The sequence below is a fragment of the Dendrobates tinctorius genome, unplaced genomic scaffold, assembly GCF_039654945.1.
Source record: "Dendrobates tinctorius isolate UK_male_01 unplaced genomic scaffold, ASM3965494v1 ptg000245l, whole genome shotgun sequence".
Taxonomy (NCBI): Eukaryota; Metazoa; Chordata; class Amphibia; order Anura; family Dendrobatidae; genus Dendrobates; species Dendrobates tinctorius.
Window position 1 is genome coordinate 9,173,697 of NW_027361912.1, and position 12,439 is coordinate 9,186,135.

The following is a 12,439-nucleotide window of genomic DNA, read 5'->3' on the forward strand; positions in this document are numbered from 1 at the left end:
AGAAGTGACCAAGGGCTTCCTGCTTCCAAGGCAGAACTTGTTTAAGCCATGGTGAGTTCCAAATCACCACTAGCCCTCCACGCTGCTTCCAGGCATCCTGGGCTTCCACATTCTGCGGGATCAGGAAAGATGAAATTTTTAGCAATTACTGGCAGATAGCCTCACTCTCGCCTTCTGCTCCAAGAAACAAACATCAATCCATTGCTGTGAGAAGCAAGGCTTTTCTTTCACACTGGGAGGAGCTAATACTGTCATTTGCATACCATGGATTAAGTCTCCTGAGAGACCAACAAAAATTGCCAAAGCTGACTGTATTTCAAGTCATCATGGCGGGCTATTGGGAAAAGTTTTCAATTAGCAATAATCACGCCTCGGTTAAACCTCATGGGCTACGATATTGCCACAGCGCAAAGATGAAAGAACAGAAGTGACCAAGGGCTTCCAGCTTCCAAGGCAGAACTTTTTAAGCCATGGTGAGTTCCAAATCACCAATAGCCCTCCACGCTGCTTCCAGGCATCCTGGGCTTCCACATTCTAAGGGCTCAGTTAAGATGTAATTTTTGGCAATAACAGGCAGATTGCCTCATTCTCGCCTTCTGCTCCAAGAAACAAACATCAATCCATTGCTGTGAGAAGCAAGGCTTTTCTTCCACACTGGGAGGACCTAAGACTGTCATTTGCATACCACAGATTGTCTCCTGAGAGACCAACAAAAATTGCCAAAGCTAACTATATTTCAAGTCATCATGGCGAGGTAATGCGAAAAGTTTTCAATTAACAATAATCACGCCTCGGTTAAACCTCATGGGCTACGATATTGTCACTGCGCTAAGTTGAAAGAACTGTTGTGACCAATGCCTTCCCTCTTCCAAAGCAGAGCTTGTTTAAGCTAAGGTGAGTTAAAAATTCTCACTAGCCCTCCCACACTGCTTCCAAGCATCCTGAGCTTCCACATTCTAAGGGCTCAGTTAAGATGAAATTTTAGGCAATTACAGGCAGATTGCCTCACTCTCTCCTTCTGCTTCAAGCAACAAACATCAATCCATTGCTGTGAGAAGCTAGGCTTTTCTTCCACGCTGGGAGGAGCTAAGACTCTGTTATGTGCTTACAATAGATTAAGTCTTCTGAGAGACCAACAAAAATTGCCAAAGCTGACTGTATTTCAAGTCATCATGGCGGGGTATTGGGAAAAGTTTTCAATTAGCAATAATCACGCCTCGGTTAAACCTCATGGGCTACGATATTGCCACTGCGCAAAGTTGAAAGAACTGTTGTGATCAATGCCTTCCTGCTTCCAAAGCAGAGCTTGTTTAAGCTACGGTGAGTTACAAATTCTCACTAGCCCTCCCACACTGCTTCCAGGCATCCTGGGCTTCCACATTCTGAGGGCTCAGGAAAGATGTAATTTTTGGCAATTACAGGCAGATTGCCTCACTCTCGCCTTCTGCTCCAAGAAACAAACATCAATCCATTGCTGTGAGAAGCAAGGCTTTTCTTCCACACTGGGAGAAGCTAAGACTGTCATTTGCATACCATGAATTAAGTCTCCTGAGAGACCAACAAAAATTGCCAAAGCTGACTGTATTTCACGTCATCATGGCGGGGTATTGGGAAAAGTTTTCAATTAGCAATAATCACGCCTCGGTTAAACCTCATGGGCTACGATATTGCCAGAGCGCAAAGATGAAGGAACAGAAGTGATCAAGGGCTTCCCTCTTCCAAGGCAGAACTTGTTTAAGCCATGGTGAGTTCCAAATCACCACTAGCCCTCCACGCTGATTCCAGACATGCTGGGCTTCCACATGCTAAGGGATCAGGAAAAACAATTTTTGGCAATTACAGGCAGATTGCCTCACTCTCTCCTTCTGCTCCAGGAAACAAACATCAATCCACTGCTGTGAGAAGCAAGGCTTTTCTTCCACGCTGGCAGGAGCTAAGACTGTCATTTGCATACCATGGATTAAGTCTCCTGAGAGACCAACAAAAATTGCCAAAGCTGACTGTATTTCAAGTCATCATGGCGGGGTATTGGGAAAAGTTTTCAATTAGCAATAATCACGCCTTGGATAAACCTCATGGGCAACAATATTGCCACAGCGCAAAGATGAAAGAACAGAAGTGACCAAGGGCTTCCTGCTTCCAGGGCAGAACATTTTAAGCCATGGTGAGTTACAAATCACCACTAGCCCTCCACGCTGCTTCCAGGCATCCTTGGCTTCCACATTCTAAGGGTTCAGTTAAGATGTAATTTTTGGCAATTACAGGCAGATTGCCTCACTCTCGCCTTCTTCTCCAAGAAACAAACATCAATCCATTGCTGTGAGAAGCAATGCTTTTTTTCCACATTGGGAGGACCTAAGACTGTCATTTGCATACCATAGATTAAGTCTCCTGAGAGACCAACAAAAATTGGCAAAGCTGACTGTATTTCAAGTCATCATGGCGGGGTATTGGGAAAAGTTTTCAATTAGCAATAATCACGCCTCGGTTAAACCTCATGGGCTACGATATTGTCACTGCGCAAAGTTGAAAGAACTGTTGTGACGAATGCCTTCCCGCTTCCAAAGCAGAGCTTGTTTAAGCTACGGTGAGTTACAAATTCTCACTAGCCCTCCCACACCGCTTCCAGGCATCCTGAGCTTCCACATTCTAAGTGCTCAGTTAAGATGAAATTTTTGGCAATTACAGGCAGATTGCCTCACTCTCTCCTTCTGCTCCAAGAAACAAACATCAATCCATTGCTGTGAGAAGCAAGGCTTTTCTTCCATGCTGGGAAGAGCTAAGACTCTGTTATTTGCATACAATGGATTAAGTTTTCTGAGAGACCAACAAAAATTGCCAAAGCTGACTGTATTTCAAGTCATCATGGCGGGGTATTGGGAAAAATTTTCAATCAGCAATAATCACGCCTCGGTTAAACCTCATGGGCTACGATATTGCCACTGCGTAAAGTTGAAAGCGCTGTTGTGGCCAATGCCTTCCTGCTTCCAAAGCAGAGCTTGTTTAAGCTACGGTGAGTTACAAATTCTCACTAGCCCTCCCACACTGCTTCCAGGCATCCTGGGCTTCCACATTCTGAGGGCTCAGGAAAGATGAAATTTTTAGCAATTACTGGCAGATAGCCTCACTCTCGCCTTCTGCTCCAAGAAACAAACATCAATCCATTGCTGTGAGAAGCAAGGCTTTTCTTCCACACTGGGAGGACCTAAAGGGGGTTTTACACTAAGCAATATCGCTAGCAATATCGCTAAAACGTCACTGGTTTTGTGACGTTATAGCGATATTGCTAGCGATATCGCTATGTGTGATACTTACCTCCGACCGGCTCCCCCGCTGCTCATCGCTGATCGCGCGAGAATGTCCGGCTCCATTTCTCGTCGGGCGCTTCCTGCTGGGCTTCCTGCTGTGACATCCAGCGATGCGTGGAGGCGGGCGGGAGGACGCCAGGATCGCTGTGTGTGAAAGGTAAGTATCGTCCGCTGCGTCGCTGCTGCATCGCTGTGAGATCATTCTGTATGAAAGCTCACTAGCGATCATTTAGCGATGCACCAGCGATCCTGACCGGGTCGGATCGCTGGTTGAATCGCTGGTGCATCACTAAATGTAAAAGGGCCTTTCGACTGTCATTTACATATCATAGATTAAGTCTCCTGAGAGACCAACAAAAATTGCCAAAGCTGACTGTATTTCAAGACATCATGGCGGGGTATTGGGAAAAGTTTTCAATTAGCAATAATCACGCCTCGGTTAAACCTAATAGGCTACGATATTGCCACTGCGCAAAGTTGAAAGAACTGTTGTGACCAATGCCTTCCTGCTTCCAAAGCAGAGCTTGTTTCAGCTATGGTGAGTTACAAATTCTCACTAGCACTCCCACACTGCTTCCAGGCATTCTGAGCTTCCACATTCTAAGGGCTCAGTTAAGATGAAATTTTTGGCAATTACCGGCAGATTGCCTCACTCTCGCCTACTGCTCCAAGAAACAAACATCAATCCATTGCTGTGAGAAGCAAGGCTTTGCTTCCACACTGGGAGGACCTAAGACTGTCATTTGCATACCATAGATTAAGTCTCCTGAGAGACCAACAAAAATTGCCAAAGCTGACTGTATTTCAAGTCATCATGGCGGGGTATTGGGAAAAGTTTTCAATTAACAATAATCACGCCTCGGTTAAACCTCATGGGCTACGATATTGTCACTGCACAAAGTTGAAAGAACTGTTATGACCAATGCCTTCCCGCTTCCAAAGCAGAGCTTGTTTAAGCTACGGTGAGTTACAAATTCTCACTAGCCCTCCCACACTGCTTCCAGGCATCCTGGGCTTCCACATTCTGAGGGCTCAGGAAAGATGAAATTTTTGGCAATTACAGGCAGATTGCCTCACTCTCGCCTTCTGCTCCAAGAAACAAACATCAATCCATTGCTGTGAGAAGCAAGGCTTTTCTTCCACACTGGGAGAATCTAAGACTGTCATTTGCATTCCATGAATTAAGTCTCCTGAGAGACCAACAAAAATTGCCAAAGCTGACTGTATTCCAAGTCATTATGGCGGGGTATTGGGAAAAGTTTTCAATAAGCAATAATCACGCCTTGGATAAACCTCATGGGCAACAATATTGCCACAGCGCAAAGATGAAAGAACAGAAGTGACCAAGGGCTTCCCGCTTCCAGGGCAGAACATTTTAAGCCATGGTGAGTTACAAATCACCACTAGCCCTCCACGCTGCTTCCAGGCATCCTTGGCTTACACATTCTAAGGGTTCAGTTAAGATGTAATTTTTGGCAATTACAGGCAGATTGCCTCACTCTCGCCTTCTGCTCCAAGAAACAAACATCAATCCATTGCTGTGAGAAGCAAGGCTTTTCTTCCACACTGGGAGGACCTAAGACTGTCATTTACATACCATAGATTAAGTCTCCTGAGAGACCAACAAAAATTGCCAAAGCTGACTGTATTTCAAGTCATCATGGCGGGGTATTGGGAAAAGTTTTCAATTAGCAATAATCACGCCTCGGTTAAACCTCATAGGCTACGATATTGCCACTGCGCAAAGTTGAAAGAACTGTTGTGACCAATGCCTTCCTGCTTCCAAAGCAGAGCTTGTTTAAGCTATGGTGAGTTACAAATTCTCACTAGCCCTCCCACACTGCTTGCAGGCATTTTGAGCTTCCACTTTCTAAGGGCTCAGTTAAGATAAAATTTTTGGCAATTACAGGCAGATTGCCTCACTCTCTCCTTCTGCTTCAGGCAACAAACATCAATCCATTGCTGTGAGAAGCAAGGCTATTCTTCCACGCTGGGAGGAGCTAAGACTCTGTTATTTGCATACCATAGATTAAGTCTCCTGAGAGACCAACAAAAATTGCAAAGCTGACTGTATTTCAAGTCATCATGGCGTGGTATTGGGAAAAGTTTTCAATTAGCAATAATCACGCCTCGGTTAAACCTCATGGGCTACGATATTGCCACTGCGCAAAGTTGAAAGAACTGTTGTGACCAATGCCTTCCTGCTTTCAAAGCAGAGCTTGTTTAAGCTACGGTGAGTTACAAATTCTCACTAGCCCTCCCACACTGCTTCCAGGCATCCTGGGCTTCCACATTCTGAGGGCTCAGGAAAGATGTAATTTTTGGCAATTACAGGCAGATTGCCTCACTCTCGCCTACTGCTCCAAGAAACAAACATCAATCCATTGCTGTGAGAAGCAAGGCTTTGCTTCCACACTGGGAGGACCTAAGACTGTCATTTGCATACCATAGATTAAGTCTCCTGAGAGACCAACAAAAATTGCCAAAGCTGACTGTATTTCAAGTCATCATGGTGGGGTATTGGGAAAAGTTTTCAATTAGCAATAATCACGCCTCGGTTAAACCTCATGGGCTACGATATTGTCACTGCACAAAGTTGAAAGAACTGTTGTGACCAATGCCTTCCCGCTTCCAAATCAGAGCTTGTTTAAGCTACGGCGAGTTACAAATTCTCAATAGCCCTTCCACACTGCTTCCAGGCATCCTGAGCTTCCACATTCTAAGGGCTCAGTTAAGATGATATTTTTGGCCATTACAGGCAGATTGCCTCACTCTCTCCTTCTGCTCCAAGAAACAAACATCAATCCATTGCTGTGAGAAGCAAAGCTTTTCTTCCACACTGGGAGGACCTAAGACTGTCATTTGCATACCATAGATTAAGTCTCCTGAGAGACCAACAAAAATTGCCAAAGCTGACTGTATTTCAAGTCACCATGGCGGGGTATTGGGAAAAGTTTTCAATTAGCAATAATCACGCCTCGGTTAAACCTCATGGACTATGATCTTGCCACTGCGCAAAATTGAAAGAACTGTTGTGACCAATGCCTTCCTGCTTCCAAAGCAGAGCTTGTTTAAGCTACGGTGAGTTACAAATTCTCACTAGCCCTCCCACACTGCTTCCAGGCATCCTGGGCTTCCACATTCTGAGGGCTCAGGAAAGATGAAATTTTTGGCAATTACAGGCAGATTGCCTCACTCTCAGCTTCTGCTCCAAGAAACAAACATCAATCCATTGCTGTGAGAAGCAAGGCTTTTCTTCCACACTGGGAGAATCTAAGACTGTCATTTGCATTCCATGAATTAAGTCTCCTGAGAGACCAACAAAAATTGCCAAAGCTGACTGTATTCCAAGTCATTATGGCGGGGTATTGGGAAAAGTTTTCAATAAGCAATAATCACGCCTTGGATAAACCTCATGGGCAACAATATTGCCACAGCGCAAAGATGAAAGAACAGAAGTGACCAAGGGCTTCCAGCTTCCAGGGCAGAACATTTTAAGACATGGTGAGTTACAAATCACCACTAGCCCTCCACGCTGCTTCCAGGCATCCTTGGCTTACACATTCTAAGGGTTCAGTTAAGATGTAATTTTTGGCAATTACAGGCAGATTGCCTCACTCTCGCCTTCTGCTCCAAGAAACAAACATCAATCCATTGCTGTGAGAAGCAAGGCTTTTCTTCCACACTGGGAGGACCTAAGACTGTCATTTACATACCATAGATTAAGTCTCCTGAGAGACCAACAAAAATTGCCAAAGCTGACTGTATTTCAAGTCATCATGGCGGGGTATTGGGAAAAGTTTTCAATTAGCAATAATCACGCCTCGGTTAAACCTCATAGGCTACGATATTGCCACTACGCAAAGTTGAAAGAACTGTTGTGACCAATGCTTTCCTGCTTCCAAAGCAGAGCTTGTTTAAGCTATGGTGAGTTACAAATTCTCACTAGCCCTCACACACTGCTTGCAGGCATTCTGAGCTTCCACATTCTAAGGGCTCAGTTAAGATGAAATTTTTGGCAATTACAGGCAGATTGCCTCACTCTCTCCTTCTGCTTCAGGCAACAAACATCAATCCATTGCTGTGAGAAGCAAGGCTATTCTTCCACGCTGGGAGGAGCTAAGACTCTGTTATTTGCATACCATAGATTAAGTCTCCTGAGTGACCAACAAAAATTGCCAAAGCTGACTGTATTTCAAGTCATCATGGCGTGGTATTGGGAAAAGTTTTCAATTAGTAATAATCACGCCTCGGTTAAACCTCATGGGCTACGATATTGCCACTGGGCAAAGTTGAAAGAACTGTTGTGACCAATGCCTTCCTGCTTTCAAAGCAGAGCTTGTTTAAGCTACGGTGAGTTACAAATTCTCACTAGCCCTCCCACACTGCTTCCAGGCATCCTGGGCTTCCACATTCTGAGGGCTCAGGAAAGATGTAATTTTTGGCAATTACAGGCAGATTGCCTCACTCTCGCCTACTGCTCCAAGAAACAAACATCAATCCATTGCTGTGAGAAGCAAGGCTTTGCTTCCACACTGGGAGGACCTAAGACTGTCATTTGCATACCATAGATTAAGTCTCCTGAGAGACCAACAAAAATTGCCAAAACTGACTGTATTTCAAGTCATCATGGTGGGGTATTGGGAAAAGTTTTCAATTAGCAATAATCACGCCTCGGTTAAACCTCATGGGCTACGACATTGTCACTGCACAAAGTTGAAAGAACTGTTGTGACCAATGCCTTCCCGCTTCCAAATCAGAGCTTGTTTAAGCTACGGTGAGTTACAAATTCTCAATAGCCCTTCCACACTGCTTCCAGGCATCCTGAGCTTCCACATTCTAAGGGCTCAGTTAAGATGATATTTTTGGCCATTACAGGCAGATTGCCTCACTCTCTCCTTCTGCTCCAAGAAACAAACATCAATCCATTGCTGTGAGAAGCAAAGCTTTTCTTCCACACTGGGAGGACCTAAGGCCGGTTTCACACTAGCGCTTTTTCAGCGCGCGCACGGCCGGTGGTAGCTCCGCCCCCGATCTGGCTCTCTGCCCGGCGTGCCCGCCCCTTCCTTGTAGCGCCGCCTCCTAGCGGACAGCGGCGCCTGCGATCGGCGCACCCTATCTTTAGCATAGGGTGCGCCGATCGTGCGCAGGCCGTGCGCTAGTTGCGCTTTGACCTGCGCTGCGCACTTTTGACGGTGCGCCGTGCGCGCCAAAATCCGAAAAGTTTGATTTTGGCGCGCACGGCGCACCGTCAAAAGTGCGCAGCGCAGGTCAAAGCGCAACTAGCGCACGGCCTGCGCACGATCGGCGCACCCTATGCTAAAGATAGGGTGCGCCGATCGCAGGCGCCGCTGTCCGCTAGGAGGCGGCGCTACAAGGAAGGGGCGTGCACGCCGGGCAGAGAGCCGGCTTGGGGGCGGAGCTACCCCCGGCCGTGCGCGCGCTGAAAAAGCGCTAGTGTGAAACCGGCCTAAGACTGTCATTTACATACCATAGATTAAGTCTCCTGAAAGACCAACAAAAAATGCCAAAGCTGACTGCATTTCAAGTCATCATGGCGGGGTATTGGGAAAAGTTTTCAATTAGCAATAATCACGCCTCGGTTAAACCTCATGGGCTACGATATTGCCACAGTGCAAAGATGAAAGAACAGAAGTGACCAAGGGCTTCCCGCTTCCAAGGCAGAACTTTTTAAGCCATGGTGAGTTCCAAATCACCACTAGCCCTCCACGCTGCTTCCAGGCATCCTGGGCTTCCACATTCTAAGGGCTCAGTTATGATGTAATTTTTGGCAATTACAGGCAGATTGCCTCACTCTCGCCTTCTGCTCCAAGAAACAAACATCAATCCATTGCTGTGAGAAGCAAGGCTTTTCTTGCACACAGGGATGACCTAAGACTATCAATTGCATACCATAGATTAAGTCTCCTGAGAGACCAACAAAAATTGCCAAAGCTGACTGTATTTCAAGTCATCATGGCGGGGTATTAGGAAAAGTTTTCAATTAGCAATAATCACACCTCAGTTAAACCTCATGGGCTTCGATATTGCCACTGCGCAAAGTTGAAAGAACTGTTGTGACCAATGCCTTCCCGCTTCCAAAGCAGAGCTTGTTTAAGCTATGGTGAGTTACAAATTCTCACTAGCCCTCCCACACTGCTTCCAGGCATCCTGAGCTTCCACATTCTAAGGGCTCAGTTAAGATGAAATTTTTGGCAATTACATGCAGATTGCCTCACTCTCGCCTTCTGCTCCAAGAAACAAACATCAATCCATTGCTGTTAGAAGCAAGGCTTTCATTCCACACTGGGAGAAGCTAAGACTGTCATTTGCATAGAATGGATTAAGTCTCCTGAGAAACCAACAAAAATTGCTAAAGCTGACTGTATTTCAAGTCATCATGGCAGGGTACAGGGAAAAGTTTTCAATTACCAATAATCACGCCTCAGTTAAACCTCATTGGGCTACGATAATGCCACAGCGCAAAGATGAAGGAACAGAAGTGACCAAAGGCTTCCCGCTTCCAAGGCAGAACTTGTTTAAGCCATGGTGAGTTCCAAATCACCACTAGCCCTCCACGCTGCTTCCAGGCATCCTGGGTTTCGGCATTCTAAGGGCTCAGTTAAGATGTAATTTTCGGCAATTACAGGTAGATCGCCTCACTCTCTTCTTCTGCTCCAGGAAACAAACACCAACCCATTGCTTTGGGAAGCAAGGCTTCTCTTCCACACTGGGAGGAGCTAAGACAGTCATTTGCATACAATGGATTAAGTCTCCTGAGAGACCAAAAAAAATTGCAAAAGCTGACTGTATTTCAAGTCATCATGGCAGGGTACAGGGAAAAGTTTTCAATTACCAATAATCACGCCTCAGTTAAACCTCATTGGGCTACAATAATGCCACTGCGCAAAGATGAACCAACTGTGGTGATCAAGGGCTTTCCACTTCCAAGGCAGAACTTGTTTAAGCCAGGTTGAGTTCCAAATCACCACTAGCCCTCCCACGCTGCTTCCAGGCATCCTGGACTTCCTCATGCTAAGGGCTCAGGAAAAACAATTTCTGGAAATTACAGGCAGATTGCCTCACTCTCTCCTTCTGCTCCAGGAAACAAACATCAATCCACTGCTGTGAGAAGCAAGGCTATTCTTCCACGCTGGCAGGAGCTAAGACTGTCATTTGCATACCATGGATTAAGTCTCCTGAGAGACCAACAAAAATTGCCAAAGCTGACTGTATTCCAAGTCATTATGGCGGGTTATTGGGAAAAGTTTTCAATTAGCAATAATCACGCCTTGGTTAAACCTCATGGGCTACGATATTGCCACAGCGCAAAGATGAAAGAACAGAAGTGACCAAGGGCTTCCCGCTTCCAAGGCAGAACATTTTAAGCCATGGTGAGTTCCAAATCACCACTAGCCCTCCACGCTGCTTCCAGGCATCCTGGGCTTCCACATTCTAAGGGCTCAGTTAAGATGTAATTTTTGGCAATTACAGGCAGATTGCCTCACTTTCGCCTTCTGCTCCAAGAAACAAACATCAATCCATTGCTGTGAGAAGCAAGGCTTTTCTTCCACACTGCCAGAACCTAAGACTGTCATTTGCATACCATGGATTAAGTCTCCTGAGAGACCAACAAAAATTGCCAAAGCTGACTGTATTCCAAGTCATTATGGCGGGGTATAGGGAAAAGTTTCCAATTAGCAATAATCACACCTCGATTAAATCTCATAGGCTACGATATTGCCACTGCGCAAAGTTGAAAGAACTGTTGTGACCAATGCCTTCCTGCTTCCAAAGCAGAGCTTGTTTAAGCTTTGGTGAGTTACAAATTCTCACTAGCCCTCCCACACTGCTTCCAGGCATACTGAGCTTCCACACTATAAGGGCTCAGTTAAGATGAAATTTTTGGCAATTACAGACAGATTGCCTCACTCTCTCCTTCTGCTCCAGGAAACAAACATCAATCCATTGCTGTGAGAAGCAAGGCTTTTCTTCCACACTGGGAGAAGCTAAGACTGTCATTTGCATACCATGGATTAAGTCTCCTGAGAGACCAACAAAAATTGCCAAAGCTGACTGTATTTCAAGTCATCATGGCGGGGTATTGGGAAAAGTTTTCAATTAGCAATAATCACGTCTTGGTTAAACCTCATGGGCTACGATATTGCCACTGCGCAAAGTTGAAAGAACTGTTGTGACCAAGGCCTTCCCACTTCCAAGGCAGAACTTGTTTAAGCCATGTTGAGTTCCAAATCACCTCTAGCCCTCCCACGCTGCTTCCAGGCATCCTGGGTTTCCTCATGCTAAGGGCTCAGGAAAAACAATTTTTGGCAAATACAGGCAGATTGCCTTACTCTCTCCTTCTGCTCCAGGAAACAAACATCAATCCACTGCTGTGAGAAGCAAGGCTTTTCTTCCAGGCTGGCAGGAGCTAAGACTGTCATTTGCATACCATGGATTAAGTCTCCTGAGAGACCAACAAAAATTGCCAAAGCTGACTGTATTCCAAGTCATTATGGCGGGGTATTGGGAAAAGTTTTCAATTAGCAATAATCACGCCTTGGTTAAACCTCATGGCAAACGATATTGCCACAGCGCAAAGATGAAAGAACAGAAGTGACCAAGGGCTTCCCACTTCCAAGGCAGAACATTTTAAGCCATGGTGAGTTCCAAATAACCACTAGCCCTCCACGCTGCTTCCAGGCATCCTTGGCTTCCACATTCTAAGGATTCAGTTAAAATGTAATTTTTGGCAATTACAGGCAGATTGCCTCACTCTCGCCTTCTGCTCCAAGAAACAAACATCAATCCATTGCTGTGAGAAGGAAGGATTTTCTTACACACTGCGAGGACCTAAGACTGTCATTTGCATACCATAGAATAAGTCTCCTGAGAAACCAACAAAAATTGCCAAAGCTGACTGTATTTCAAGTCATCATGGCGGGGTATTGGGAAAAGTTTTCAATTAGCAATAATCACACCTCAATTAAATCTCATAGGCTACGATATTGCCACTGCGCAAAGTTGAAAGAACTGTTGTGACCAATGCCTTCCTGCTTCCAAAGCAGAGCTTGTTTAAGCTACGGTGAGTTACAAATTCTCACTAGCCCTCCCACACTGCTTTCAGGCAT

The 12,439-nt window shown here is 45.5% G+C and overlaps 27 non-coding genes across 27 annotated transcripts; all 27 read right to left on the minus strand.

Annotated features, from left to right (window-relative positions):
- Nucleotides 1-274: 274 nt before the first annotated feature.
- Nucleotides 275-415, minus strand: LOC141061476 (U4 spliceosomal RNA). Its single transcript, XR_012223334.1, has one exon. It is a non-coding gene; the product is annotated as a U4 spliceosomal RNA (small nuclear RNA).
- A 279-nt stretch (nt 416-694) lies between these two features.
- On the minus strand, nt 695-835 carry LOC141062231 (U4 spliceosomal RNA). Its single transcript, XR_012224018.1, has one exon. It is a non-coding gene; the product is annotated as a U4 spliceosomal RNA (small nuclear RNA).
- A 285-nt stretch (nt 836-1,120) lies between these two features.
- LOC141060954 (U4 spliceosomal RNA) lies at nt 1,121-1,261 on the minus strand. Its single transcript, XR_012222861.1, has one exon. It is a non-coding gene; the product is annotated as a U4 spliceosomal RNA (small nuclear RNA).
- Nucleotides 1,262-1,544: 283 nt separating this feature from the next.
- LOC141062982 (U4 spliceosomal RNA) lies at nt 1,545-1,685 on the minus strand. The gene has a single exon (XR_012224676.1). It is a non-coding gene; the product is annotated as a U4 spliceosomal RNA (small nuclear RNA).
- A 280-nt stretch (nt 1,686-1,965) lies between these two features.
- Nucleotides 1,966-2,106, minus strand: LOC141061473 (U4 spliceosomal RNA). The gene has a single exon (XR_012223331.1). It is a non-coding gene; the product is annotated as a U4 spliceosomal RNA (small nuclear RNA).
- A 281-nt stretch (nt 2,107-2,387) lies between these two features.
- On the minus strand, nt 2,388-2,528 carry LOC141061656 (U4 spliceosomal RNA). The gene has a single exon (XR_012223496.1). It is a non-coding gene; the product is annotated as a U4 spliceosomal RNA (small nuclear RNA).
- A 286-nt stretch (nt 2,529-2,814) lies between these two features.
- On the minus strand, nt 2,815-2,954 carry LOC141062013 (U4 spliceosomal RNA). The gene has a single exon (XR_012223820.1). It is a non-coding gene; the product is annotated as a U4 spliceosomal RNA (small nuclear RNA).
- Nucleotides 2,955-3,646: 692 nt separating this feature from the next.
- On the minus strand, nt 3,647-3,787 carry LOC141061369 (U4 spliceosomal RNA). Its single transcript, XR_012223236.1, has one exon. It is a non-coding gene; the product is annotated as a U4 spliceosomal RNA (small nuclear RNA).
- Nucleotides 3,788-4,070: 283 nt separating this feature from the next.
- Nucleotides 4,071-4,211, minus strand: LOC141061420 (U4 spliceosomal RNA). Its single transcript, XR_012223283.1, has one exon. It is a non-coding gene; the product is annotated as a U4 spliceosomal RNA (small nuclear RNA).
- Nucleotides 4,212-4,494: 283 nt separating this feature from the next.
- On the minus strand, nt 4,495-4,635 carry LOC141062140 (U4 spliceosomal RNA). Its single transcript, XR_012223936.1, has one exon. It is a non-coding gene; the product is annotated as a U4 spliceosomal RNA (small nuclear RNA).
- Nucleotides 4,636-4,916: 281 nt separating this feature from the next.
- On the minus strand, nt 4,917-5,057 carry LOC141061342 (U4 spliceosomal RNA). The gene has a single exon (XR_012223212.1). It is a non-coding gene; the product is annotated as a U4 spliceosomal RNA (small nuclear RNA).
- Nucleotides 5,058-5,342: 285 nt separating this feature from the next.
- Nucleotides 5,343-5,482, minus strand: LOC141061311 (U4 spliceosomal RNA). Its single transcript, XR_012223184.1, has one exon. It is a non-coding gene; the product is annotated as a U4 spliceosomal RNA (small nuclear RNA).
- A 283-nt stretch (nt 5,483-5,765) lies between these two features.
- LOC141061405 (U4 spliceosomal RNA) lies at nt 5,766-5,906 on the minus strand. The gene has a single exon (XR_012223269.1). It is a non-coding gene; the product is annotated as a U4 spliceosomal RNA (small nuclear RNA).
- Nucleotides 5,907-6,189: 283 nt separating this feature from the next.
- Nucleotides 6,190-6,330, minus strand: LOC141061603 (U4 spliceosomal RNA). Its single transcript, XR_012223449.1, has one exon. It is a non-coding gene; the product is annotated as a U4 spliceosomal RNA (small nuclear RNA).
- A 283-nt stretch (nt 6,331-6,613) lies between these two features.
- On the minus strand, nt 6,614-6,754 carry LOC141062142 (U4 spliceosomal RNA). Its single transcript, XR_012223937.1, has one exon. It is a non-coding gene; the product is annotated as a U4 spliceosomal RNA (small nuclear RNA).
- A 281-nt stretch (nt 6,755-7,035) lies between these two features.
- Nucleotides 7,036-7,176, minus strand: LOC141062856 (U4 spliceosomal RNA). The gene has a single exon (XR_012224562.1). It is a non-coding gene; the product is annotated as a U4 spliceosomal RNA (small nuclear RNA).
- A 285-nt stretch (nt 7,177-7,461) lies between these two features.
- Nucleotides 7,462-7,602, minus strand: LOC141062161 (U4 spliceosomal RNA). The gene has a single exon (XR_012223955.1). It is a non-coding gene; the product is annotated as a U4 spliceosomal RNA (small nuclear RNA).
- Nucleotides 7,603-7,885: 283 nt separating this feature from the next.
- LOC141061973 (U4 spliceosomal RNA) lies at nt 7,886-8,026 on the minus strand. The gene has a single exon (XR_012223785.1). It is a non-coding gene; the product is annotated as a U4 spliceosomal RNA (small nuclear RNA).
- Nucleotides 8,027-8,810: 784 nt separating this feature from the next.
- On the minus strand, nt 8,811-8,951 carry LOC141061703 (U4 spliceosomal RNA). Its single transcript, XR_012223539.1, has one exon. It is a non-coding gene; the product is annotated as a U4 spliceosomal RNA (small nuclear RNA).
- Nucleotides 8,952-9,232: 281 nt separating this feature from the next.
- Nucleotides 9,233-9,373, minus strand: LOC141061682 (U4 spliceosomal RNA). Its single transcript, XR_012223520.1, has one exon. It is a non-coding gene; the product is annotated as a U4 spliceosomal RNA (small nuclear RNA).
- Nucleotides 9,374-9,656: 283 nt separating this feature from the next.
- LOC141062665 (U4 spliceosomal RNA) lies at nt 9,657-9,798 on the minus strand. Its single transcript, XR_012224410.1, has one exon. It is a non-coding gene; the product is annotated as a U4 spliceosomal RNA (small nuclear RNA).
- Nucleotides 9,799-10,080: 282 nt separating this feature from the next.
- Nucleotides 10,081-10,222, minus strand: LOC141062708 (U4 spliceosomal RNA). The gene has a single exon (XR_012224449.1). It is a non-coding gene; the product is annotated as a U4 spliceosomal RNA (small nuclear RNA).
- A 281-nt stretch (nt 10,223-10,503) lies between these two features.
- On the minus strand, nt 10,504-10,644 carry LOC141061448 (U4 spliceosomal RNA). Its single transcript, XR_012223308.1, has one exon. It is a non-coding gene; the product is annotated as a U4 spliceosomal RNA (small nuclear RNA).
- Nucleotides 10,645-10,925: 281 nt separating this feature from the next.
- On the minus strand, nt 10,926-11,066 carry LOC141062074 (U4 spliceosomal RNA). The gene has a single exon (XR_012223876.1). It is a non-coding gene; the product is annotated as a U4 spliceosomal RNA (small nuclear RNA).
- A 283-nt stretch (nt 11,067-11,349) lies between these two features.
- LOC141061581 (U4 spliceosomal RNA) lies at nt 11,350-11,490 on the minus strand. Its single transcript, XR_012223429.1, has one exon. It is a non-coding gene; the product is annotated as a U4 spliceosomal RNA (small nuclear RNA).
- Nucleotides 11,491-11,771: 281 nt separating this feature from the next.
- On the minus strand, nt 11,772-11,912 carry LOC141062404 (U4 spliceosomal RNA). Its single transcript, XR_012224175.1, has one exon. It is a non-coding gene; the product is annotated as a U4 spliceosomal RNA (small nuclear RNA).
- A 281-nt stretch (nt 11,913-12,193) lies between these two features.
- On the minus strand, nt 12,194-12,334 carry LOC141061781 (U4 spliceosomal RNA). Its single transcript, XR_012223610.1, has one exon. It is a non-coding gene; the product is annotated as a U4 spliceosomal RNA (small nuclear RNA).
- Nucleotides 12,335-12,439: the final 105 nt, after the last annotated feature.